Genomic DNA, 26,359 nt, shown 5'->3' on the forward strand with positions numbered 1-26,359 from the left:
TGAAAAGTCATAAAAGACATGCATTTTACCTATGATAAATCACCTTGACTAGGTCACAGAAGAAGTAGATTGCATACTACAGAGTTTTCTAAGTGCCATGTAAGAGCCCTGAAATTTAGTGACACTTCTCTCATTTTGCTGACATAAATGACACATACCATCAAAATCACGGCCCCATCTCACATTTGTCACATTTTTGACAAGCAATTTTCATTCAGTAATGCTTGTTCATGTATACTTGCATAAAACAAAAGGAGACATATAACAGTTTTTTTCATTCATAATTGTAAAGGTGTATTCAACTATATATTGTATAATGCTGGTCGTTTCTTAGAATTATTGGATACATTATGATAATACATAAATAACTAAACTATAATAACATATTATGTAGGGATTTTTGTTCCATGGTACTCAGTTGTACCTAGTACTTAATTCCCTCATTTCCTCACTTTTTTCTTTTTTTTTCCCTCCTGTATTAGTTTGTTTTAACTCTGCTGGTAAAGACATACCTGAGACTGGGAAGAAAAAGAAAGAGGTTTAATGGAGAATTTGCAGTTTCACATGGCTGGAGAGGCCTCACAATGATGATGGAAGGCAAGGAGGAGTGAGTCACATCTTACATGGATGGCAGCAGGCAGAGGGAGAAAATGTCCAAAGAAACTCCTGTAAAACCATCAGATCTCATGAGGCTCATTCGCTATCATGAGAACAGCACAGGAAAGACCTGCCCCCATCATTCAATCACCTCCCACCTGGTTCCTCCCACAACACATGGGAATTGTGGGAGTTACAATTCAAGATGAGATTTGGGTGGGGACACAGCCAAACCATATCACATCCTATCCTTTCTTCCTGCCTTCCTGCTTTCCAGAAATATGTATTAAATACCTATTATGCATCAAGTAGTATGCTGGCTACTGGGAATCCAAAGATAAATATGACATAATCCCTGCCTTGGATGAGTTTACATTGCAGTGGGGTAGCCACATATGTAAACAGGTGAATCTGAACAAAACACAGTGTCATAAACAAAATCTTGATGAGAAAGAGAATAATATTAATCTGGCACGCTACACACCATGTTAGTTTTTTTATTATTAATAGCACCATTCACTCTGAACCTAAGATGGTTTATGTACATTATTCACTTAACCTTCACACTTAACTTTCATACCTTCACATAAGTATTTTTACCTTCTTTTTGCAAAAGAGGAACTTGAATTGCAAAAATATTAAATTGTGTTAACAAAATTTCAAAGCATCTAAGAAATAATGAGCAGCACTATTGGGATGGTAAACTATAAACTTGGCTGGATTAATTGGCTTGTCAACACTTGCTCCTGAACTAGAACACATTGTCAAAACTCACTTTTGGACAGACAGAAAGAGGCTGCTATAGTTCATTACAAGGAAATACAGTATTTGTTTTAATCGTTTAATTTTGTACTTCAAGTATAAGAAGACAATAGTATCATTTTATTAACAATTAATTACGAAGAGAAATGTATTAATAATTGGGTAACTAAATTTTCCTGAAAACAAAAGCACTGATACTCTATATGGAAAATAGAGGACACTACAAATGCTATTGAATGATGATATAGTTTGGGTATTTGTCCTCTCCAAATCTCATGTTGTAATGTGATCCCCAATGTTGGAGGTGGGGCCGAGTGGGAGGTGTCTGGGTCATGGGGGAGGATCCCTCCTGAATGGCATAGTGCTCTCACTGCTGTAATAAGTGAGTTCTTGTTCTATTAGTTAATGTAAGATCTGATTGTTAAAGATTCTGAGACCTCCCTCTTCCCTCTCTCTTGCTCCGTTTTTCACTGTATGACATGCTAGCTTTCCTTGCCTTCCATCATGAGTAAAAGCTTCCTGAAGCCTCGCCAGAAGCTGAGCAGATGCTAGTGTCATGCTTCCTGTACAGGCTGCAGAACCATGAGCCAAAGAAACCTTTCTTTATAAATTATGCAGTCTCAGGTATTCCTTTATAGCAATGCAAAACAGACTAACACAAATGGCTTATCTGATCTCCATTTTACCAACATTTTTAAATTTCACAGTTTATATGCATCCTTATAATGGGAGATACTTTTTCTTCTTTTTGGGGAGCAGTATTGGTATAGTTTCTATAGCCAAGAAGTATCCAGATGCCTTAAGGCCCTGTAATTTTTTGCATATTAGCCAGAAAGGGCTAAAGGGGACTTGGCTTCCAGGCAGTCCAGAGATGCTTTACAGAGGAGACCATATTTGACCTCCACCTTGAAAGAAGAAATAGAGGATATTCACTGGGTGGAGAAGAGTGGAAGAGCATTCCAGGCTGTCAAAAAAAGATATGCTAAGGCACAGAGGTGTAAAAGGGCATGGCAAGGTTGAAGAAACAGTTCAGGATCTATAAGAAATCAATAGATCAAAAGCTGGATGTGGAAGATTTGCATGCTTCAACAAGGAGCTTGGCCTTTATCTTCTAAGCTGCAAAAAACTAAGCAAGTAGAATACAAAGTGTGTGTGTGTGTGCGCGCGCACGTGCACACGCGCTTGTAAGTGGGAGCTGAACAATGAAGACACATGAACATAGGGAAAGGAACAATACACAAAGGGGCCTGTCGGTGCGGTGGGGGAGGCACAGCGTCAGAACAAACAGCTAATGTATGCAGGGCTTAATACATAGGTGATGGGTTGATAGGTGCAGCAAACCACCATGGCACGCGTTTACCTATGTAACAAACCTGCATGTCCTGCACATACATGTATCCTGGAATTTAAAATTAAATTAAAAATTTTTTTTAAGTGTGTGTGTGTGTATATATAATTGTGTGTGTGTGTGAGAGTGTGTGCACATGTGTAAATAATGGTTACAGCAATGTAGAATGCTGGCTAGCATACAAAGTTTACCCATATGCTACCTGAGATTCTAGTTCTGGGGACTAGAACTAGATGCTGAGAGGGTAAATAAAACTAGGTAATAAGGGAAGTTTTGTTTATGTTCACACCTTATCATGCCATGTTATTGTGTTAAGCATTTATACATGTATTATTTCAGTTGAACCTCACAACAACCCCAAGAATTTATTTCTTTCTCTATTTTGCAGAGGAGAAATCTGATTGTTAAGAAGGTGATCTATGGTCATATACGTGATCACTAGCTGAGCTGAAATCTAAACCACCCAAGTCTGTCTTCCTCCGAAGTCCATGGCCTTTCCACAGAGAACATGTTCAAGGACACTACAATTTAATGGTTCCATTCATTCCAGTTTGCCTTCACTGAATTTAAATAAATTGCCTTCAAGAGCCAAAGTATTAAAGCAGCAAATGGACATGATAAAATAAGGGTCACAAAGCAGATCTATAAAATGCAGGACTAAAGCTCTTTTTAAAAATATGCTTTATATTTCACCTTTGTTGGCATATTGCCATCCTCCTAAAAGGGAAATTTCTACAGATGAATATGTCATTTGCATTAGTAGTTTTGGAAACTTCCCAGAAAACTATGATTTGAATAAAAGGATGTGGTATTAGGGCAAAAATTACACTTAGCTTTACATAGCACCCAACTCCCAGAATCAAAGTTATTACCAAAATGATTTTGAATAGGTTTTGTGCATTTATCTGCATATGTATGTACACACAGACAAAAGCATTTGCACGTGCACATACACACAGTGTCTGTTTAGGGAAACCATACTAGCCCGCTGCCCTTAAGACCTGTTTGCAAGAACATATTCCTATGACTGAATGTCCTTGATACCACAGTATATTAAGTTTTGTGTGACAAAGTGCTACATTGCTGTGACAAAGTGCCATTACACTTCTATTATCATTCATTAAGTTTCACAAATGGATTGGGGAAGATAATCCACGTGGTGTAAGTGCCATGTAACTGTTAGTTGCTCCTGTTGCTATTTTTGTTACTCACCATCACTACTGTTATCATTATTTTTCAAATAGACTGACATTAATACTACCAGGGGTAGACCTTAACACCTTGTTTGGAGGGTGTAGCCATAGCAGGAATCTCATATGCCTTTTCCCAAAGAAGTATCTTCTTTTATCTGAAAAGGGCATTTTCTTCAGATAATCAGATTGGCTCAATCAAGCCAATTATCATTCCATTATTTGATTTCCCTCTTTCAATTTTTCCCCTCTTCTTCCTTTCTTTCAATGAGCATCTTTTAACCCTGATATTTACTTCATCTATTTATTCAATAAATATTTACTGGGTACCTACTCCAGGCCAGACCCAGTTCCAAATGCAGTGAATAAAGCAGACAAAAAGACCTGCCCTCAGGAAGATGCTATCTATTGCATTGGTCATGCCACACATCAGATTGTCAGTCAAGCTGAGGGCACTTGTCAGACATTCTTCCAGGACCCAGGATTGGCAACAGGTGAAGAGTGGGGAGGAGAAAAGACCAGGTCTCTAGACAGCCCCCAGTCCCTACCTGCACCCTCGTGCCACACCAGGATGCCAGAGGGGAAAAAAAATTTCCCTTCTTGTCATGTTCACCTTTGTGTGATCCCCTGGGTTTTTACTGCCGCTGGAGTCTCCCAACTCTTGCAGTTGCAGGTGTGGCTCTTGCTTTCCAACCAGCAGATGCCTAATACCAAATACCTAGGATACAAAGCTTTACCTGAGGAAAAATCTGAAGATTTGAAGGAACTGAGGGCATTTTACATGAAAATCAGGACTTCTGGCTGCAGGCCCTGTGCTGGCACCTTCTCATTAGATTATAGCCCATGCTGCAGTCTAGGAATCCATCCACACACAACCCACCTCTGCTGAGTGAGAAGCCCACGTCAGCAATGCCTGGAGGGCACTACCAGGGAGACTGAATTTGACCTACTTCCTACTCAGATTCCATCTCTGTAGGATCTTAATGAGCTTTGTTCAACCAAATCTTCTCAGTTCCCCTAAAACTTGAGGAAGGAAACAAGATTCAAAATGATCCATTTAGTATATCATTTTCTCATGCAATGTTGATTAATATCATTGTTTTTGAGCAAGGATATTTCATTATAAGAGCCAGAATGGAAACTGTCTATAAAACAGGTAAATTAAACTCTTAGAAAATACAAAAATATTATTTTGGCCAGTGATTCAGCCTCGTCACTTCAAATCAAGTGTTTTACTAAGAGTAATAACATAAGAACATGGATGTTTTGAGTTGCATTTCTTATTTGCTCTTTCCTCCTTCTGGTGGAGGTGACTAATGAACAATGAAATGGCCAAGAGGTAGGCAGGAAGCCACAGAGGTGAGGAGGAGGAGCCAAAGATAGGAATAATTCCAAATAGTTGCCAGGTCTGAAACAATGAAGAATTCAGTGTATTTCCACTTTACAAGGTAAGGGAAGAGGAAAATAATAGTTATATTAGCTTAGGTAATGACAGTAATTAGTAGTTGCATGCTTTTAATAGGCCAGGCCCAGTGCCTGCACAATATTTTATTTCTATGATCTCTCAGCAGTTCTGCAAGGGTGGCATTATAGTTATTTCAAAGAAGAAAAATTGAAGACTTAGAGTGTTCAGTAAGTAAGTTGCCAAGGCCCACATAGCAAAGTTAGCCTGGATTGGAACGCAGATTCAATGCCCTTCACTTTCACCATAGGTCTTCTCTGTACCAGTCCTTAGAATCTAGTGCAAAACAGTACAAATTCCCCAAATGGGAAAATGTTAACACATCAGTTTAAAACATATTAAATAACATTCTAGAGGAATATATAGGATATCATTGGCCTATGGAATGTAAACCTTAGTGTACATAAAAGTTATCTAGAGACTTGTTTAAATGGCATATTCCTTGGTCCCACTCACGGAGATTGAAATTCAATCTGTCTGGGACTCCAGGAAGTCTAGGAATCTACATTTTCAAAAGGCATCCATGTGATTAACAGAGGCGATCATCAGATCATACTTTGACCTTACCCCAAATTGTGAATTCTCAATGTACTATTCCTTTGCCTCAACCAGTTCATTCTAATGTATATGAAGCTTTGTCAATGAGATAGTCTAGTGTAGCTGAGAAAAAACAACAACAACAACACTGGCGGAAAGAAGACTAGGGTTATAGGTAAAACTCTGTTGCTAACAAGTTGGGAAAACTCAAATAATTTCTTTGAATTTGGTGGGCGTTTGTTTCCTCACATGTAAAATGAAGCGTTTCACACACCTATGATTTTATTTGGCTGAAGTAAGCCAGATTTTTAAATAACAATCTATAGAGCCTAAACATCTCAATGGTGACATACAGGAAGCAAAGTCTACTTTATTTATGAATTTGTAGTATCAACAAAGTGCTTCCAAATATCATGGGTTTGGGAGAAGGAAATGGGAATCCAAAGATGGAAGCAGATATAACTTAAATTATATCATTAAGGCAATTCTGTTGTTTGCTTAGCAATCGGGTACTTGCACCTGTAACTAAGAAAGTTTCAAGTATATGGTATTTCAAATCTTAAAAATCAAGTCTTTATTCATCTTAAGAAACAAAAAACAAAATCCTACATGGAATAAAAAAATTTAAAAAGGCAAAAAATATCAAGTTTTTGCATAATCATTCATTCTAATTTTCAACAGTATCTTGAAGTTTAAAGCTATTTTGAGCTTGTTTTTAAAAAACTAAAGTACCCCTTCATTTGTATTAATACACCACTAGATGTTAAAAGCACAGGCTAAGAATTTTTTATTTATATCTTAGACAAAAATACTCACAGTATGGCATATTGGGTAGTTAGTGTTCATGGACACAAACTTAATGAAATGAGTCCCACAAATGAAGTCACAAGTTATAAAGGAGAAGGAAGGCCATTGATGCAAAAAATATATATTTCTAAATCAATGAGGAAAACCACAAAGTGAACTTGTTGCACCTTCAGAAAATTGTGTATATATTTACCTCCTTTGAAATATTCTTCTTTGCTCTGTGACTTATTAACACATTCCCAGGAGCCACTAATTTGCTTCTTCAAACACACTAATTTGGCAGCAGAATTTGGTTGCAGAAAGAGACAATAAAAAGATGTAATATTACACAGGAAATCTGAATCACTAGAAACAACAGAAACAATTCACTCAATTATGAACTAAGCTAAGATGCACTACTTACAGCAATGTTGAGAAAAACATTAATTTCACATTTAGATAGTGTGTAATATTTCCTCCAACATTTTGCAGTATAATTTAACAGCTCTTATTTAAAAAGGAACTTTTCAACTCAATCAATGCCAGTTTTATCTCCAAAGCTTTCAATTATACCACATTCCCAAAAGCATTCTATTAAGTAAACTCAGTGCATTCATAATCTTACATAGCCTGTACAGCATACTAGAGTCATTTAGGGAAGTGTACTGAGATTATTTTGCATGTATCACAGGGATAAATATACTTTTTCTATGTATTTTCTAGCTATTTCTTTAGCAAGATCTTGAAGAGTTCATAAATTGACTTTGACTTCTTCAGTTTATGATTTTGCAGCATCCAAGAAAGATAAAATGTTTTCTGCTGCAGCTAAGGAGGATAATATTGCTACAGTCTATTTACTTGTAAAGTAAGCTCAGAAGTTAAAATGAAAACATTACTGTTTTAGGTCAAAAATTCTAAGAAAAACAATTTTTAAAATAAGTATACTAATCTTTAATAACATCCATGAATTCTATGCCTTAAAAAACCAAAGGAACTGGGTTTTTCTGACTTAAAAAAAAATTTCAGCCAATAACCTCTAATTCACACACAACCTAAAATATGAAACATCACAATCAAACCACTGACAAGCCATCAAAGGCCAGTGAGGCAGCGGGCTCTGTAGATGCTTAAGCACCTTCCTCCTTCACATTTTTCTGCATCTTCTAAAGTGAGAAAACAATTCTGTGAGCCTGAAAGGGGCTGGTGGAAATGCAGAGCTCTCTTTACCAAGACAAATTAGATGAGTATGCCCCCAGTGGACCAAGGACTTCTATAATTATGACTTTCAGAAATCACTGGAATGCAACTTGGCCTGCAAAATTTGCATTTAATTACCTAATTTCTTAGAGACTCTGGCCCACTTAAACAATTTTGGATATAATTATGGTCTAAGGATATTCTATAATGTTGAGGGAAACAGAGACAGGCCTCTGTTGGTAATGTGTCTATTTTGTAAATTGGTAGACGAAGCAATTCTGAAGAATAATTCTGAATAATTCTGATGTCTGAAAGGCCAGAAGAAAGAAGAAGGACTATCAAAGTAGATAAAATGTGTTAATTATAATGGCAGCTAAAATTTATCAAATGTTTGACATGGATGATCTTGGTTAATCCTAATGGCAATCCTTTGAGCTAAGGATAAGTATATACTCTGTTTTACAGAGAAGTAAACTGAGGCTAAAAGAAGTTAAGCAGCTTGTCTAAGGATTCACATCTGGTAATAGCAGAATCAGCATTTTTTTTTTTTTTTAGACAAGGTCCTGCTCTGCTACCCAGGCTGAAATGCAGAGGCATGATCTTGGCTCACTGCAGCCTCAACTCTGTGGGTTCAAGTGAACCTCCTGCCTCAGTCGCCCAAGTAGCTGGGACTACAGGCGCTTGCCACCACACCCAGCTAATTTTTATTTTTATTTTGTAGAGACAGGATCTCCCTATGTTACCCAGGTTGGTCTCGAACTCCTGAGCTCAAGTGATCCTCCCTTCTTAGCCTCCCAAAGTGCTGGGATTATAGGCATGAGCCACCACACCCAGCCCAGAATCAGAATTTAACTCAGGCATCTGGGTTCCAGATTTGACATGTTTAAAAAGTATGATATACTTACTACCTTCGAGAAGTGAAGAATAGAAAGGAAATTCCTCTTCTGTTTCCATAAGTCCAGCTCTATAACAGTTAGCTTATCTCTGCCTATGCATCATTAGTTGCCAAGGTAATGAGACAATCTCCAAGGTAAGCATCATAAAATGTTCAAATGAGATTTAAATAAGGAACTTATATTTTTAGTTTATGCTACATTGTGCTTTACTAAAGGCAATTTACTTCATTCAATACTTCAGAAGCCATTCTATTAAGTTTGGAATGTGAAATTAGCATTGAAGGCTTACTTGTTCTATTCAATCTGTTACTCTTCTTGATAGATATTTCTCTAGCACCAAGGTTCCAGAATTCTGGGGCATGGAATTACAGCCTCTGTGAACACATTTCAAGTCGTAAAGCTCCTTGCAAAGGGATGGGGAAGACAGGGCAACTCTCTACCTAAAATTTGGGGGAATTGGCCATAAGACAAATAGAATTCTCATTCATATGACTCTGACTGGGAAAATCTCACTGCCTCAAGGTGCTTAGAATAAACTTGCCAACTCTGACTAGGGAGCTTGGGATATCCCAGCAGCACTTCTTCAGCAGTGGGACCCTTGCAGTTCACCCCTCACCTTTAAGGACCTGTGTTTCTCAGCCTGAGAAGAGATGCTAAGGAATCCCAGGAACCCTGTGCAATTCCTAACATCTTAGGGGCACAGTTAAACAGTGCACACTATTTTCTTCCCCAACCTTTCTATTCTGAATTTTGGGGTTCTGTGTTATCTGCAATCATGCAGATCTCAAGCTTCGAAAAGTGACAATGACCGATTTCTCTTATGATCCATTCATTTAAAGCTTGTGGTCAAAACAGACAAAGAAATTACTGAAAAAGGCTAGAAAGCTTCAGAAGGTTTCAGAAATTATGTAATATATTAAATTGCCTAAAAGTGCATGTGCCTTTTCAAAAGATAGCATCCTTGTTTGTAATCACATTCTTATTGTCCAGACACAAGTTCAGCCTATATTTCATGAAACATTTTTATTATTTCCTTATCTGGCAATGGTTTTCTTGAACCTGTGGTCAGATTAGAAGGTTGGACAGATGGTACCTTCAATTTAAATACAATGTTTGCTCTGCCTAAGAAGAGTATTGACTATAAAAGTCACAGGCTCTGGACCATTTCCTGTGGGATTTTTCCACTATCCTTCCAATTAGTCAAAATGATGTTTCTCTAAACATGATCATTTATTTTTCTCTGGAGGGTTGCCTTCCATCCCGTTCAAGAAAGATGATCCTGGAAAATAAAGGAAGCTTTCTACTCTCCGTGCCCCGGTCCCGTGCAATATTTATGATTAATTGCAGTCCCTATGAATGAATGACGAAAGAAAAAAGCATTCAGTTTCCTTGTTCTCCTCACATAAAAAAGCATTTGTTGCAATTTGGGTCCCAGCCAACTTTCATTGTTTAGGCAATAATTAGTCAAATTATAGCAATCACTAACAATCATAACAGAAATCATATAATTGTAATTTAGACCAATGACCTTGGACTTATGAAAATAGGATGTGGGATATTCAATTGCATAATGCTCCACTACAACTCTATACCTATAAACTCTAGGTTTTTATATTTGCTGATTAATTTACAATACCCTGAACCTAAACATTTCTGAAAGTGACCAAACAACATAAGTTCCACAAAAGATCCAAACAGCATACTGTTGCAAACAAACTGAGCCATATTAGAAGTAAAATAAGGCTCTCGTATAAATAATGACTTCAGATATTTCATAAATGTGAATTGATTTGCAGCAAACACTTATATTGAACTGCTTCAGAAAATTGGGTCTAGTTTAAATTATTGAATGATTATGGCAAATCAACATATTTTCTAATCAGAGAAATGCAGAATGTGTTCAATACCTATCTCAGTAGAGTTCACCTTAAAAAACAGAATGGATTACACAGACAAAAACAAACCTCAAGTTGGATACCTCCCATCAACAAAACGATGAATAAAAGACTCTTCCAGCACAGTAGGCAAATTTCCCCTTTAATAAGTAGCCAGGAAAAAAGCAATATTTCAATGTTTGCTTTCCTTCCTCTAAGGGAGAAGGTTTCACTATGACTTATTTTACTTCCTTTTGATGCTGTCCTATTTTCTTGGCTCTCACAGACAGCTCCAGTAGCAACATGACAATACCACTTTGCACTTGCCGAAAGCGCCTTTTCTCTAAAACTCTCAGCTGTGGTCTATGCGAGGAGAGTATAAAACAGGGGAAATGATGCAAACATTGAAGTTCATCCTCTCGTACAAACATTTTGAGAAACACAGAATCATCTTAACCCAAGGCTGGGAATGAGGGACACCCTCCAAAAACAAAACAAACAAAAATTTTTTTCCCAGAGTTCATGCTTAGTATCCTTGAGGCCTCTGGCAAGATTTATCATTATCTCAAGCTCTGGCTCAGATATAAAATAAAGCAAGGTCCATTTCTTTATGAGGATGTGAAGAGTAAGTAGATTGCCTTTTCTAAAGTAAAAGTTGGGGGTAAAAAAAATTAGATTGCTGGAATTCTAAAAATAAGCCTTAAGTGGGTACTACCTAGAGAGAATCAATCTTGAATGCGTGTTTCTGGGGTAGGGAAAACTCATATATCTATATAAAAAGAAAATAAAAGAAAAGATTTACTTGTCCAGGGAAGAAACACCTCACAACAAAAAATGTTTCAAAATAAAAGTTTTCAAAAGATTGTTAATGCTGTCTCTCCATATGTGTGTGTGTGTGTGAGTATGTGTGTATACACACACATCTATATCTATTTATACAGTATTTTTTGATGGAAGAAAGAAAACTTTCTTTACAAATATCAGAGCTATCTGATGCATATTTAAGGTTATTACTTAAGGTTATCATCATAAGACAGAGATTTTGGACTCACCAGACATCTGATGCATGAGTGCCTGGATTTCAAAGATTGGTGCTCACCCCTTTGCTCTTAGCATTTATAATGACCTTCAAAACTCACAGCAGTTTCCTCTTCACATTTTGTCAAAGATACAAATAATTTATTTCAGAGTTTATCAGCTAATTAGAAGAGTTGGTGTGTGGGGGTTGAAAATTTCTTATCCCAGTTTTTGAATTTAATGAACCTGAACCAAAATATGCATAGTAACTATCTACTCCCCTATTATAAGAAAACACAGGGAAGAAATAAATCTACTGGCATAACCAGAAAGAGCTTTTCTTACAACTATGAATTTCTTTTAGATTAAAAAATATTATTTTTCAAAAAGAGATGACAAATCAGTATATATAGTACCATTCTGTTTTTGGTTTGAAAAAATACACATATATACAAGTCAAATACAGCAACATATAGAAGGATAATATATCATGGCTAAGTGGGATTTATCCTGGGAATGCAAGCTTGGTTTAATACTGAAAAGTTAATTAATATAATTTGCCACATCAACAGACTAAAGAAGAAAAATCACATGATCATCTCAATATTCATACAAAAGCATTTGAGAAAATTCTACATTCATTCATGATACTCTCAGCAAACTAGAAAACAAACAGAAATTACTTAACCTTTATTGATTAATAAAGGGTGTTTACAGAAAACCATATAGCTAACATCATATTGAATGGTGAAAGACTAAACGCTTTCCCCCCAAGAACAGAAACCAGATAAAGACTCTCATCACTTCTATTCAACATTATACTGAAGGTCCTAGCCAATTCAATAAGGTAAGAAAAAAAAAATAAATGCATATAGATTTGAAATAATACAATTTTCTCTGAAGATAAATGAAGACATCTAAAGATGTTCAATGATATTAGTTATTGGGGGAAATGCAATTAAAACTACCATATTATATTCCTTCATATCTATTATCATTGTTTTTTAAAAAATGATCATACTGAATGCTGATCAGGGTGTGGAACAACTGAAACTCTATACTTGCTGGTGGGATATAAATGGAACAGCGACTCTGAAAAACAGTTCGACATTTTCTTATAAAATTAAACATGTACTTAACATATGATCCAGCAATCACATTCCTATTACTCAAGAGAAATGAAAACTTATTTCCACACAAAACCTTTACTTGATTGTTGTTGTGGCCTTATTCATAATTGCCAAAAACTGGAGACAATGCAAACGTTCTTCAACTGGCAAATGGAAACAAGCTGTGGAAAATGTATACAATGAAATTTTACTCAGCAATAAAAAGAAGTTGGACTACTCATATGTGCAATAACATGGATGGATCTCAAATGCTTTATACTAAGTGAAATAAGCCAGACTCAAAGGGCTACATCCTGTATAATTCCACTTCTGGGATGTTACAGGAACGGAAAATAGATTGGTCACCAGGGGGCTGAAAGTAGGAATAAGAGCAGGGCTTGACTACAAGGGAAGCAAAAGGAATATTTTAAGGGTGATAGAACTGTTCTGTATCTTGATTGTGCTGATGCTTATATGACAGCATATATGTGTTTATCTAAACTCATAGAATGGTACCCCAAAAGTGTGAATTTTACTGTAAGTAAACACAGTAAACTTCAAAAGTGAATTAGCACACGCAGATACAAACATAAAAGGATATATGCCAAAAAAACTGATGGTGATTATCTCTTAGAGATGGTATTATTCATGATTTTAATTTTCTTCCTTGTCCTTTTCTGGAATGTTAAAATGATTCCCAATCAATAGGTATTATTTCTGTTTCTATGGGGAAAATAAAGTTGCATTCCTTTCACATATTGAATGTGACCCTCCAGACCTAGTGAAGATGCCAACTGCCTCTTGGAGACTCTTGGATACCAGTTTTCTTCCCCTTTTTCCCTCCTGTCCTATATCCTTTATAATGGTTTCAACATATCAATCCATCAGTTCAAGAAGCTGTAATTGTTGCCACATGCCCTTTCATGCAACCCCCAATTTCTTTGCTGCCATTTGAGTCTATTTCTGACATAGTAATAAGATTAGGCAAAGATTTATTGAGCCCTTATATGTGCTAGGCACTGCTAGGTGTTCTCCATGCAATATCTTATGCATCTCTAACACAGCAACTTTAAATGTTGTACTTTTTCTGTCCTCAATTTATAGATGCCCATGGTCACAAGCTAATAGAGACAGAAGCTGGATAATAAAAGAAGCTGGATAATTTCAGAGTCTAAATTCTCAACCACTGTAGTGAAGTGAGGTGGTTAAGGACCACAGCATCTGGAGGAAAGCTGCCTGGATTCTAAAGCTTGGCTCCCTTTAGTGGTGGGGTCTTGCGGAAATCACTTCTCTGAGTCTGTTTCCTGAGAGTAAAATAAGGATAATAGTAGTAACTACTTCATCAGTTGGTTAGAAGGATTAAATTATATTATACATGTGAAGTGCCTAGTACAAAATAAGTATTGTCATTAATCCCACACTCCAGCCCCAAGTACTCTTTTTTCTTTGGGTGTAGCAAGAACCTTCAGCTTCCATCAAGGCGACTTCTTAACTGTTCAGTAACAGCACCAGGCTCTTCTTGCCTCAGGATCACTGGTGTATTATCCCCTCAGGCCAGAACATCCTCCCTTCTCTTTTTCACCTTCTGTCTTACCCTAGCCTGCAAGGCTCAGTTCAAGTTCTCCTCCATCCAAAACAACATTGCTTCATATACTTCTTCCTAAATGGTCACAAATAGTTTCATCGGCATTAATTTTGTCTTTGATTAAAATGGTCATCCAATAAAGCAGTTAGTAGCCTCATGTAGTTATTTAAACTTAAATTGATTAAAATGAAATGAAATTTAAAATGTGCTTTCTTGCTGGGTGCGGTGGCTCATTCCAGTACTTTGGGAGGCCGAGGCGGGCAGATCACCTAAGGTCAGCTTGGCCAACATAGTGAAACCCCGGCTCTACTAAAAATACAAAAATTAGCCAGGCATGGGGTGGGCACCTGTAATCCTAGCTACTCAGGAGGCTGAGGCAGGGGAATTGCTTGAATTTGGGAGGCAGAGGTTGCAGTGAGCCGAGATGGCACCACTACACTCCAGCCTAGGCGACAGAGCAAGACTCCGTCTCAAAACTAACAAACAAACAAACAAACCACTTTCTCAGTTATGCTAGCCACAGTTCAAGTGCTCCCACGGCTAGTGTCAGCTATATTGGATAGCATCACTATTGAGCATTTCCTTCGCTATAGAAAGTTCTGTTGAGTACTTGTCTAAAATGTAAACAAGGGCAAGAACTATAGCTAAAGCTCTGGAAACCCAGCAGTGCACAACCCAGTGATTACATAGGAAGAACTTTGTTGAGTACTTGTGTTTTGTTTTATTGATTCACCAAGGGGTTTCACATTTGATGGAAAACCTAATGTGGCATGATCTTTTGACCTAGGCTACAAGTTACTGATTGATTAAATCATTGACCCAATTTTAACTTTGTTCTTGAAGGACCAACTTTCCAAAAAGCCAAGCCCATCTTTCCTTTTTAGGATAACGCAATAATTATTCTGTCAATGACCCCTTCAGTTAGGAGCTGAAGTCCTCTACGACACACAGAATTCATACAGAATTTTAGATGTGAAGCTATGCATGTTAAATAATCTTTTGCAAAACCCAATCTAAAATAATTGTCTTAAAGTGAAAAGATTTCCATGTGGTTGGCAAATACTGCCCTGATAACTTGCAGCATTTCAATAAAATATATTCGCCTTATTTTAGAGGTGAAGAATCAAGGTCAAGTGATTTATCCAAGGTCACATTTCAGTGCTACTTCTGGATCCAGTTCCCTCTGACACCTGAGCCCCTAGCTTCTCTCTTTGCCGAATCCCAGAGTTCTAAATCACTCCCATACCCTTAGTGCATTTTACACCCACTAATGATACCACTTATTCTGAGTGTCTACAATTTGTAAGCTCTCTGCAAAAGCAGCAAAAGCAGAGGCTGCTGCATTCCCCGCCTGCCCACCCCATCATGTAAACATCTTGGCTGTATCCCAGCTGAGTCACTGCCACAGAGTAAAGGACTCACAAAAAAAAAAAAAAAAAAAAAAAAAAAAAAAAATCAGACCAAGCTTAAAGCACTCCACTAAAGCTGCTGCAGATAAGTAGGTCACTAAAAAATAAAACATAAAATTAGCAAAACAGCATTTTTCCCCCACCATATGCTAAGAGGTTTCACCAAATGATCATACACACACACACACACACACACACACACACACACACACACACACACACACAAAATCCATACACCAGACAGGAGGGTGAAGTAAGAAAGTGGCTTCAGGGATATGTTGATTGAGATACTCAAGCAAGATGAATTGCTTTTTGATAATTAGATTTGAGGAAATCTTTTTTTTCTTCTGTGATTCCATTGTTGCATGTATTACAAAAAGACTTAACATTCTAAGGAGGTAGAGGTCTTCATGTGCGTCATCTCTTTGTGCTTATATCCAAGACATTATGATGAGAATTTTCATAAAATTTTTCTTAAGCTTATTTGCCAAATATTTTCAATGTTAAATAGTTCAGTTTTTCAACCAAACTAGAATTAAGACTTAAAGAAGAAAATTATTCCAGGTACGTCATTATTTACATTCCAAAAGAATAAAAGGGGATAGATGTGAGTTTCAACAAATGAAATTAGCAATATGAACCTGATTTAATATTTTAAGTATTCCCTGATAGCTTCTGGAATCATGGCATAAATAATGGCCCCAATTATTAAAACTGAGAAATTTAACAAGGCACAAGATCAAAGTGCACACACACTGGGCTAACTTCACACTCATTCAGTCACAATTACTAAAAAATGCTTTCAGTTGGGCTTGCACTTTGAATTAGAGGGGATTTCTTAACTGACAGCAAATTTACAGTCTTTCCTTATTGCAGCAAATTTGCTTGACTTTTGGTCTTTATGCTGACATTTTGACAAACTAGGACTCCAGTTCCAACGAGAAATAGCATGATAACAATCTACGGCAAATGTGCAAATTTTAAAACAGAGGCAAATAGCTGGATAGCACAGAACTCTCCAGCATCAGAAACAGTAATCAACAGAACCAACAAAAACTTACTGGCAGCCTCTTTGCTTTTGTCCCTTTTGAAATCCTCCTGACCACCCCCATCCCCTGGGAGGTATGTTGGATCTTTTCATTAAAGAGATTGGAATAGGGAGGGAGGAAGAAATCGATTCAGAGGATGTAGACTGTGATGAAGAGATACAGAGAGAGAAATAGACACAGAGACAAGGGGGAGAGATAGAGAAGCAGAGAGAGCCCAAGACAGAAGATGTGGAAAGAGGTGCAGAGAGATAATTAAAACTTCTAATGTAGAGCTAGTTAGTGTTAGGTTGGGAGTTGAGTGTAATAATCTATTGGGAAATCCAAGAAACAGTGAAAAGAAGATGAATGTACTCAGCTGAAACTGATTTGCTCAGAGGTCCAGTCAATTTTCCCAGACATTTCACCACATTGTGCCCTCCATTCATGCTCAGGGTCTCTCTTCTGAGCAGCAGCATCCAACCTTGGAGTTTTCACTCATGATGTTCCAGTCAGGTCAGTCTCTAGTGAGTGAAGAATACTAACGTATAACCTCACAGATATTTGGATTAGGAAGTTATTTTTCATTTGAAAACTCAACAGCCTGAGCTACTCATCCTTGACACGATTATGTAGCACATATGCCTGGTTGCTCTCAGATCCTGGCATTTCATTGATCACTACAAGAGATGATTGCCTCTTACACTTTCATTTGACAAGGATCCTCTTCACCTATGAAGCAGTAGGTACAGATATTTGTAGGATCAACTGATTCTGGGGGATTGACAATATGAAGCAAGAGTTCATGTGATTTGTTCTACATCTGGGGACATTGGCCTATTTGTTATTCACACCAGCATATACTGAGTATCCTAGTGAAATTCATTTTTAAATGCAGGCCAATAGTATTTATTGTGCCTGTGGTTCTCACACTTGAGCATTCATCAGAATCACCTGGACTGGAGGGCTTACTAGAACACACATTGCTGGGTCCTCCTCTAAGAGTTTCTGACCCAGTAGATCTGAGGACCACCTTGAGAACCTAAGCAATCCTAGGCTATTTAAGAGGAGAATGCTGTGGGGAAAACTGTTATGTTCAAGGATGCAAAGAGGGAAGAAGATGCCTCCTCTAGACTAGTGCGTTTTAAACTTGAAGGTGCCTATGAATGCAGATTCTGATTGACAGGCCTGGGGTGGGTGCTGAAATTCTACAGGCCTAACAAAACTCTCAGGTGATGTTGATATTGATGCTGCTGACCCAGGAACCACACTGAATTTCAAGGCTCTACATTAACCAGGGGAGTGTTTCTCAAAGTATATCCTGAGGACCACTTATAAAAAAATCATAGGGTTGCTTGGAGGAGTGAAGGAGATTGTTATTAGTGCAGATTCCTTGGTCCACCCCTATTTATACTGTATCAGAAACTCTAGAAGTAGAGCCTAGGAATCTGAATGTCAAACAAGAGTTTCTTACATTCTTCTACAGATTGAGAGAGAACAAGGTGGGCGGGGAGCCAGGACATCAACAGGTGGATATTCAGAGATCAGTATTTCCAGGCACTGACTACTTGGGTCCCTAGTTATTTTCTCTTAGTCCTTCTACTGTCGTTTTTTTTTTTTTTTTTTTTTTTTTTTTGGCTGTTGATGACATCTCCAGAAAAGGTAAAGAGAATTTTAAAAGAAGGGGTGAGGCCAGGCACAGTGGCTCACGCCTGTAATCTCACCACGTTGGAAAGTTGAGGTGGGTGAATCACTTGTGGGAGGCTGAGGTAGGTGGATAACTTGAGGTCAGGAGTTCGAGACCAGCCTGGCCAACATGGTGAAACCCCGTCTCTACTAAAAATACAAAAATTAGCTGAGCATAGTGGTGCCTGCCTGTAATCCCAGCTACTCAAGAGGCTGAGTCAGGAGAATTACTTGAACCTGGGAGGCAGAGATTCAGTGAGCTGAGATGGTACCACTGCACTCCAGGCTGGGCAACAGAGCAAGGCTCTGTCTCAAAAAAAAAAAAAAAAAAAAAAAAGTGAGGGGTGAAACTTCTAATGATCTGTTATACTCTGCATTAGCCAAAAATTAGTAGAGGAAAATAAAATGGAAACTGAAGGCGATGTTTTAAAAAATTTCCAGACTTAAATTTTTTTCTGTCTTACCTATCCTCTGTTTCTATAGACAACCACAAATTGTTGTGTACACTGCTTTTGTTAGTGGTAAGTGAAAAATATTTTTGTAATGATTATTTAATATGTTGCTAAATCCAGAAGACAGGAACTGTCTGCCAGCAAGTGCCATATTGAAGTTTTCTAAACACTACAGAAAATAGAAATTATTTACAGTTAGCACTCAACATTGGCAAACAAGTCATGCTATTAGAGATATATTTGCATATGTTATATTAAGAAGCATGCAAATGTATGTGCAAAACTACATATAATTGGGCATAATTAATCATTTCTACCAATGATAAATATCCCATTTCCCAATACTAGCATCCAATCCTCCCTTTCTTTTGAACATAGACATGTGTGTTTCTGACCTTCTGGGATGGCAGCATTATGTAAAATACCTCTCCCTCCACCCCTAGCTTCTGTACCTACATCTAAAGGACTAACCATTGGATCAATTTCATGTTTTCATTCAAAGACTAAGAAAATAAAGTTTGAACAGCAGTAAATATGGACAGTTGTTTCTAATTATTGTTCTTGTGGTTAGGACCATCTAGGGAGCTTTCCAAAAGTTTGGATTCCCCAACCATGTCAAGATTCAGATTCAGTTGGTCTGGGGTAGGCCAGGAAATTTATAACATTCCACATGACTCAGATGTTCAGCTAGGTTTGGGCACTATCAGTATACGTTAAAGAGCATTGGACAGAATCAGGGAACTTCAATAACAATGTAGTTATTATTTTTGCTGTTAATAGTATTTGTTAATATTAGTTTTCTTTCTGTCAGACATTTGCAGATATCTGTCAGACATCTGTCAGACTAAGCACTTTACCTACATTATCACAGAATTATCAAAATAGACTTTTATCTCGTGGATGAGAAAAGTAAGACTTGGAGAGGTTAAGTGATTTGCCTAAAGCCACAGAGACAGTGAGTGGCAAAGGCAGGAATTTGGTTTTATCAATGAGTAATATGTAGGTCATTTAAGTAGTTAGGTGAATCATTTAAATCATTAAGTTTTCTCATTTGGAGATGAGGGGCATTGGACTCGACACTAGATCACACCTAGGCTTCTTTGCAGCTCTAATGTTTGCTTCCGCAAACCTGGTTTTTGGTCTTCTGGAGCTCAACGTGCATTGTTAAGCTTCCTCACCATCCTTCCCATTTAGGTTTAAAGCACCACTTCACCTATGGCTCCTCATTTTCCACAGAGCAAAAACTCCTTCAGAACAGCCCTAATCCCTCTCTCGAGCTTTGGCTCCCAGTGTCTTAGGGCACACCCCCGCAACCTCCAGTCCACTGGGTAACGGGTGTTTTGAGCTCCATGTCCTTGCTAAGTGTTTGGTTCAATGCTCTGCCCTTCTTGGTTCAATGGAATAATCCTGCTAACCCTTCAGAGACAACCCATATAGCAGCAACTCCCTCGTAAAGACATCACTCTTTTCCTAGTCAGAATTACTTTGTTCTTTTAAGATTTTGTTTTGTCTTGTGTTATAGATAGAATGAACTTCAGACCTAGCTCTCTGGCAACTTCAGTTTCAAATATCCTGTCAGCTCATCCACATAAGCATGCCAGTACTTGGCAGTCTTGATTTAGACAACATGGCAACTGTAGTTATGGCATATATCCCATGAGGGGTGGGAATTATTTTCCTTTTGGTGAGATTCTAGAGGTCTGGGGCACTTACCTTATCTGACTGTTCTTTCATCCATCCATCCATTCATTTATTTGCATATATGTTAAATTATGTATCCCAAATTTAAATTGCCTATACTTGGCACATAATAGACTCAATTTTTGTTGCATTAATATTAAATGCTTTTATATGACTCATTTAGATAAATCTTTTGCAATCAGCTTATTTTATACTACCACTTCTGCCATCATGGATAAAAACTGTTTCTTCTGAATAAGTAGGTAACCAAATAGCAAAAGAATGATAGCACTGGAAAATAAAAGGAAGGACAAAAATGTTATATTTGATTAGTGCAGGCTCTTGGCATCATAAAAGAGACAAAGCTGATGTGTTTTGGTTAAAAGACAACAATGAAGGCCATGCTTTTCAACTGGACCTGTGCCCAGCACTGCTTTGTAACAAGCCTGGAAAAGGAGGCAGAGCAGCATGCCACCAATGTGACCTGTAAGACTAAATGAAGGTAAGCAAGGGGCCACCAGCAGGTCCTCGGGCTACAGTCATCTAGCTCACCACAGGATAGGGTGGTGGTAGTCAGGGAAAAAAATCTGGTAGGCTTCTAAAAGGGGTTTCTGTGCTCTTGGACACCAAGAGAACAACATGCATAAAGGGGAGAATTTTACTCCATTCCAAATCATCTTTCCACAACTCATTGTTGCTTGGCATCTCCCCCACTGGGTTCCCAGACTTCCCCCGATTAACTACCAGGCTCTGGTTTCCTATGATTTTATGTATCACTCACACTAAACTGAAACTCTATGAGGGTAAGGATTAATTCACTTTGCTATTCTCAAGGAAGGCCTAGCAGAGACATGGCAGCTACTCAATGTATGTCTGATGAATTAATGAAGGGAAAAATTAGCCACCTGTAACTATCACAGGTAGTTCCATTAGTTCCTTTTAATGAACAAGGGAGACTTTTAGAGTGGGAAGTGTTGTGTTTGTGTTATCCCGATGAAAATGTAGGTTGTCATGGAATACTATGCAGCCATAAAAAAGGATGAGTTTGCGTCCTTTGTAGGGACATGGATGCAGCTGGAAACCATCATTCTTAGCAAACTATCACAAGAAGAGAAAACCAAACACCGCATGTTCTCACTCATAGGTGGGAACTGAACAATGAGGAAACTTGGACTCGGGAAGGGGAACATCACACATTGGGGCCTATCATGGGGAGGGGGGAGGAATTGCATTGGGGAGTTATACATGATATAAATGATGACTTGATGGGTGCTGATGAGTTGATGGGTGCAGCACACCAACATGGCACAAGTATACATATGTAACAAACCTGCACGTTATGCACATGTACCCTAGAACTTAAAGTATAATAAAAAAAAAAAAAAAAAAGAAACTGTGGTATATACATACAATGGACTACTACTCAGCCATTAAAAGGAATGCATTGCTGGCATTTGCAGTGACCTGGATGAGATTGGAGACTATTATTCTAAGTGAAGTAACTCAGGAATGCAAAACCAAACATTGTGTATTCTCACCGATATGTGGGAGCTAAGCTATGAGGACACAAAGACATTAGAATGATACGATGGACTTTGGGGACTTGGGGGGAATTGTGGGAGGGGGCGACAGACAAAAGACTACAAATAGGGTTCAGTGTGTACTGCTTGGGTGATGGGTGCACCAAAATCTCACAAATCACCACTAAAGAACTTACTCATGTAACCGAACATCACCTGTACCCCAATAACCTATGGGAAAATAAAAAATATTTTAAAAAATAAAAAAAATTTAAAAAAATAAAAAAAAAAAGAAAATGTAGGTTGTTTCAGACTACAAGTAGGTGTCTTACCTTGGGGAGGTCTAACCTTAGTGGCAACGAGGTAGAAAGGATCAAAGCATAGGAGGCCTAGTTGGATTAAATCTCCTTTAAAGAGGAGAATATCAGATCTCTATTATCCCAGTTATGGCTGGAAAATGGTTCTCGTTCTGATTTATTATTTATTTATTTGTTTTTTGTTGTTGTTGTTTTAGAGACAGGGTCTTGCTATGTCACCCAGGCTAGCGTGCAGTGACATGATCATAGTTCACTGTAGCCTCAAACCTGGGCTCAAGTGATCCTTCCGCCTCAGCCTTCCAAGTATCTAGGACTCTGGGCATGTGCCACCATATCTGACTAATTATTATTATTATTATTATTTTTTTTTTTGTCGAGATGGTGTCTCGCTCTGTTTCCCAGGCTAGTATTAAACTCTTGGTCTCAAATGATCCTCCTGTCTTGATCTCTCAATGTGCTGGGACTAATTCTGATTTTATTCTACTAGGATAAATGTTTCCTTTGCAAGGGTTTGTCCCCTTCTTTCTGGCTTGGGTGAGTATCCAAAGAATTTTTGTAGAGGTAGCAAATGGTCTTCTCCTTGTTCCAGATGAGAACTAAGATATTGATGCTTACTCCCTCTTAACCAGGGCCTGGAAATCCCGAATCAATAATTTCAAAGACTAAATGAGATGGCCTTTTCTTTATAATGTGTTTTTCTATTTCACTATCCATATATCTTGCTATTTTCTTTTTGCAATAATCGGCAATTAGCTTTCTGTTATGCTCTGTTTAGAACAGGGGATGCACTTCCATTGATCGTCTACTTGAATATTGTATACTTACTCTGTGTTTGATAGAACCTATGTTTTTAAAAAATAGGTGGAGACAGATTTCAATTTTTTCTTGTAGGGAAGCAGGGAACTAGTTTTTGAGGCTTGCATTAGGGGCTAGTAGCAAGTCATAAAAATGTTGGCTTTTGACATTCTCTCAGCAAGGTCTCTAACACATTCTAAGTCAGCCTCACTGTGTCTCAGTCAGAAACCAAAGATATGTGATCCTGCTTCAGCTCTATTAAACAAGATGATATATTTAAAAACACATGGTCTATGGTAAATGATCAATACATTGACTCTCTTGCTCTTTTTTTTTCATTTCCCATTCATTTCCCTAATGCGTGCCTAAAGAATATAACCCAGCTAAAAGTCAGTCAGTGGAAGTGGAAGAAAAATAATGATGTGTGTGTGTATGTGTGTGTGTGTAATGTTTCTCTCTTCTGTGGGAATATTACATAAATTTAACACTCCCAAGTTCCTTATGGTTGGGAAGTTTTAAAGTCAAATTAGATCTAGATTGAGTTTTAAGAGGAGTCTTTCAATGCTAAATATAACAAAGCATTTATTAAAGCATATCTACATACAAATGATTTATACCTTCAAAGGATATTTTGTTCTTTCTAACATTCAACAATCCTGACCATTTCAATAGGACATATGCAGAAAGTATAATCCTCCTTTCCCTACTTTATTATTTCTGATAGTGATAACATAGACCAAACAATCATCAAAATTGGGCTCTGGATTTTTTATATTCTTCAAAGGGAGATGTCAAGATAAAGTACACACTTTTAAAATCAGCTTATCACTGACAAGTCACTCTTTAGACTATTAAAGTTGCAAGAACTTCCATAAACATCATTTACTGTTTATAGAAAAAAATTAATTGTTATGGTAAGAAGAGAATAATAACGTAAGACTATTCAGAATTGTTGACAGGCATAATTTACAAGACATTATGCAGTACTTTGCAACTCCATCACCTCTCAATCATTTGAGTTCTGATTGTCCACCTTGTGTATGATTGAAATCTTTTGCAACTGCTTGTCTTATTAGGGCCAGAGGTTCTTTCTCCAGACTCCCTGGGGCACTGTTTCTCAAACTGGTGTTATGTAGAGTACTAGTCTTCAGGATGCTGCAAGAGACATAGATCAGAGTGATTGAGACCATATTGGTTATGGGCGTGAGCTTTAGATGGATCAATGACAAGGTTTGCAATGGACCTAGGATACTGATTAATCCCGTTCCATGAACATGATGTCAAAAACATTTGTAAACTTTAATGCAGATATTGTCCTATCTCTGGCATTTCCACCTCCCTGATTTTTAAATAAGGTACCCCCTCTAATCCTTAGTCTCATTATTTATAAAATAAGCATGATAGGCCAGGCGCAGTGGCTCACACCTGTAATCCCAGCACTTTGGGAGGCTGAGGCGGACGGATCATGAGGTCAGGAGATCAAGACCATCCTGGCTAACACGGCGAAACCCCATCTCTACTAAAAATACAAAAAATAAGCCAGGCGTGGTGGCAGGTGCCTGTAGTCCCAGCTACTGGGGAGGCTGAGGCAGGAGAACGGTGTGAACCCGGGAAGTGGAGCTTGCAGTGAGCTGAGATCGCGCCACTGCACTCCAGCCTGGGCGACAGAGTGAGACTCCGTCTCAAAATAACAACAACAACAACAAAGCATGATAAAACAGTCCCGTGTCTTGCTAGGCTAGTTGTTGTGAGAATAAGACAATGTAGCCAGTTTTTTTTGTTTATGCATTTGTTTACTTGTTCATTGTCTGTCTTCCCTCTACCTCGCCCTCAAGGTAAAAATCAGGAATTTTATCTTTTTCATGGAGGTATTCCCCAGTGCCAGGAACAATGTGCTGTACATAGCCGAGTTTAACAAATATTTTTAAAATACATAAATGAATGAACTAACATATGAAATGTTCTTGGCATGATGCCTGGCAAATAGTATGTGCTCAGTAAATATTAACATAAAAAACAACCTACTCAACCTACTTCTGTGAGATGTTTCTCAAAAAAAGGATTTTGTGCAGTCATATATTAAGAAGACTGAGATATCTTTCAGGGAATAAATTGATATAACTTATTTTTAGCTCCATATACCCATGTTATTTGGCCACAAAAACCCCTTCTTCCCAGGTATACCTGTTAATTAACATCCTGTAACATGAGTGTACCATTGAACATACTTTGGGAAATAATGAATTAGCCTAATGTCCCTATTTTAGAGATGAGAGGCCCAGATATTAAATGGTTTGCTTAAGTCAAGTAACCAGCAGCAGAAATTCCAAAACTAGAGGCAAATCTCCCATTTCCCGAGCCTGTGTCTTTACCCAGGCCAAGTGAGGAGTGGTGTGTGGGCAGTGACATTGTATGTTGGCATTAGAAGGTATTGAATTTTTTCATGTGTCTGTTGGCTGTATGAATGTCTTCTTTTGAGAAATGTCTGTTCATATCCTTTGCCCACTTTTTGATGGGGTTGTTTGTTTTTTTCTTGTATATTTGTTTGAGTTCTATGTAGATTCTGGATATTAGCCCTTTGTCAGATGAGTAGATTGCAAAAATTTTCTCCCATTCTGTAGGTTGCCTGTTCACTCTGATGGTAGTTTCTTTTGCTGTGCAGAAGCTCCTTAGTTTAATTAGATCCCATTTGTCAATTTTTGCTTTTGCTGCCGTTGCTTTTGGTGTTTTAGACATGAAGTCCTTGCCCATGCCCATGTCCTGAATGGTATTACCTAGGTTTTCTTCTAGGGTTTTTATGGTATTAGGTCTAACATTTAAGTCTCTAATCCATCTTGAATTAATTTTCCTATAAGGAGTAAGGAAAGGATCCAGTTTCAGCTTTCTACTTATGGCTAGCCAATTTTCCCAGCACCATTTATTAAATAGGGAATCCTTTCCCCATTTCTTGTTTCTCTCAGGTTTGTCAAAGATCAGATGGCTGCAGATGTGTGGTATTATTTCTGAGGACTCTGTTCTGTTCCATTGGTCTATATCTCTGTTTTGGTACCAGTACCATGCTGTTTTGGTTACTGTAGCCTTGTAGTATAGTTTGAAGTCAGGTAGTGTGATGCCT

Source organism: Rhinopithecus roxellana, chromosome 5 (genome assembly GCF_007565055.1).
Source record: "Rhinopithecus roxellana isolate Shanxi Qingling chromosome 5, ASM756505v1, whole genome shotgun sequence".
NCBI classification, from domain to species: domain Eukaryota; kingdom Metazoa; phylum Chordata; class Mammalia; order Primates; family Cercopithecidae; genus Rhinopithecus; species Rhinopithecus roxellana.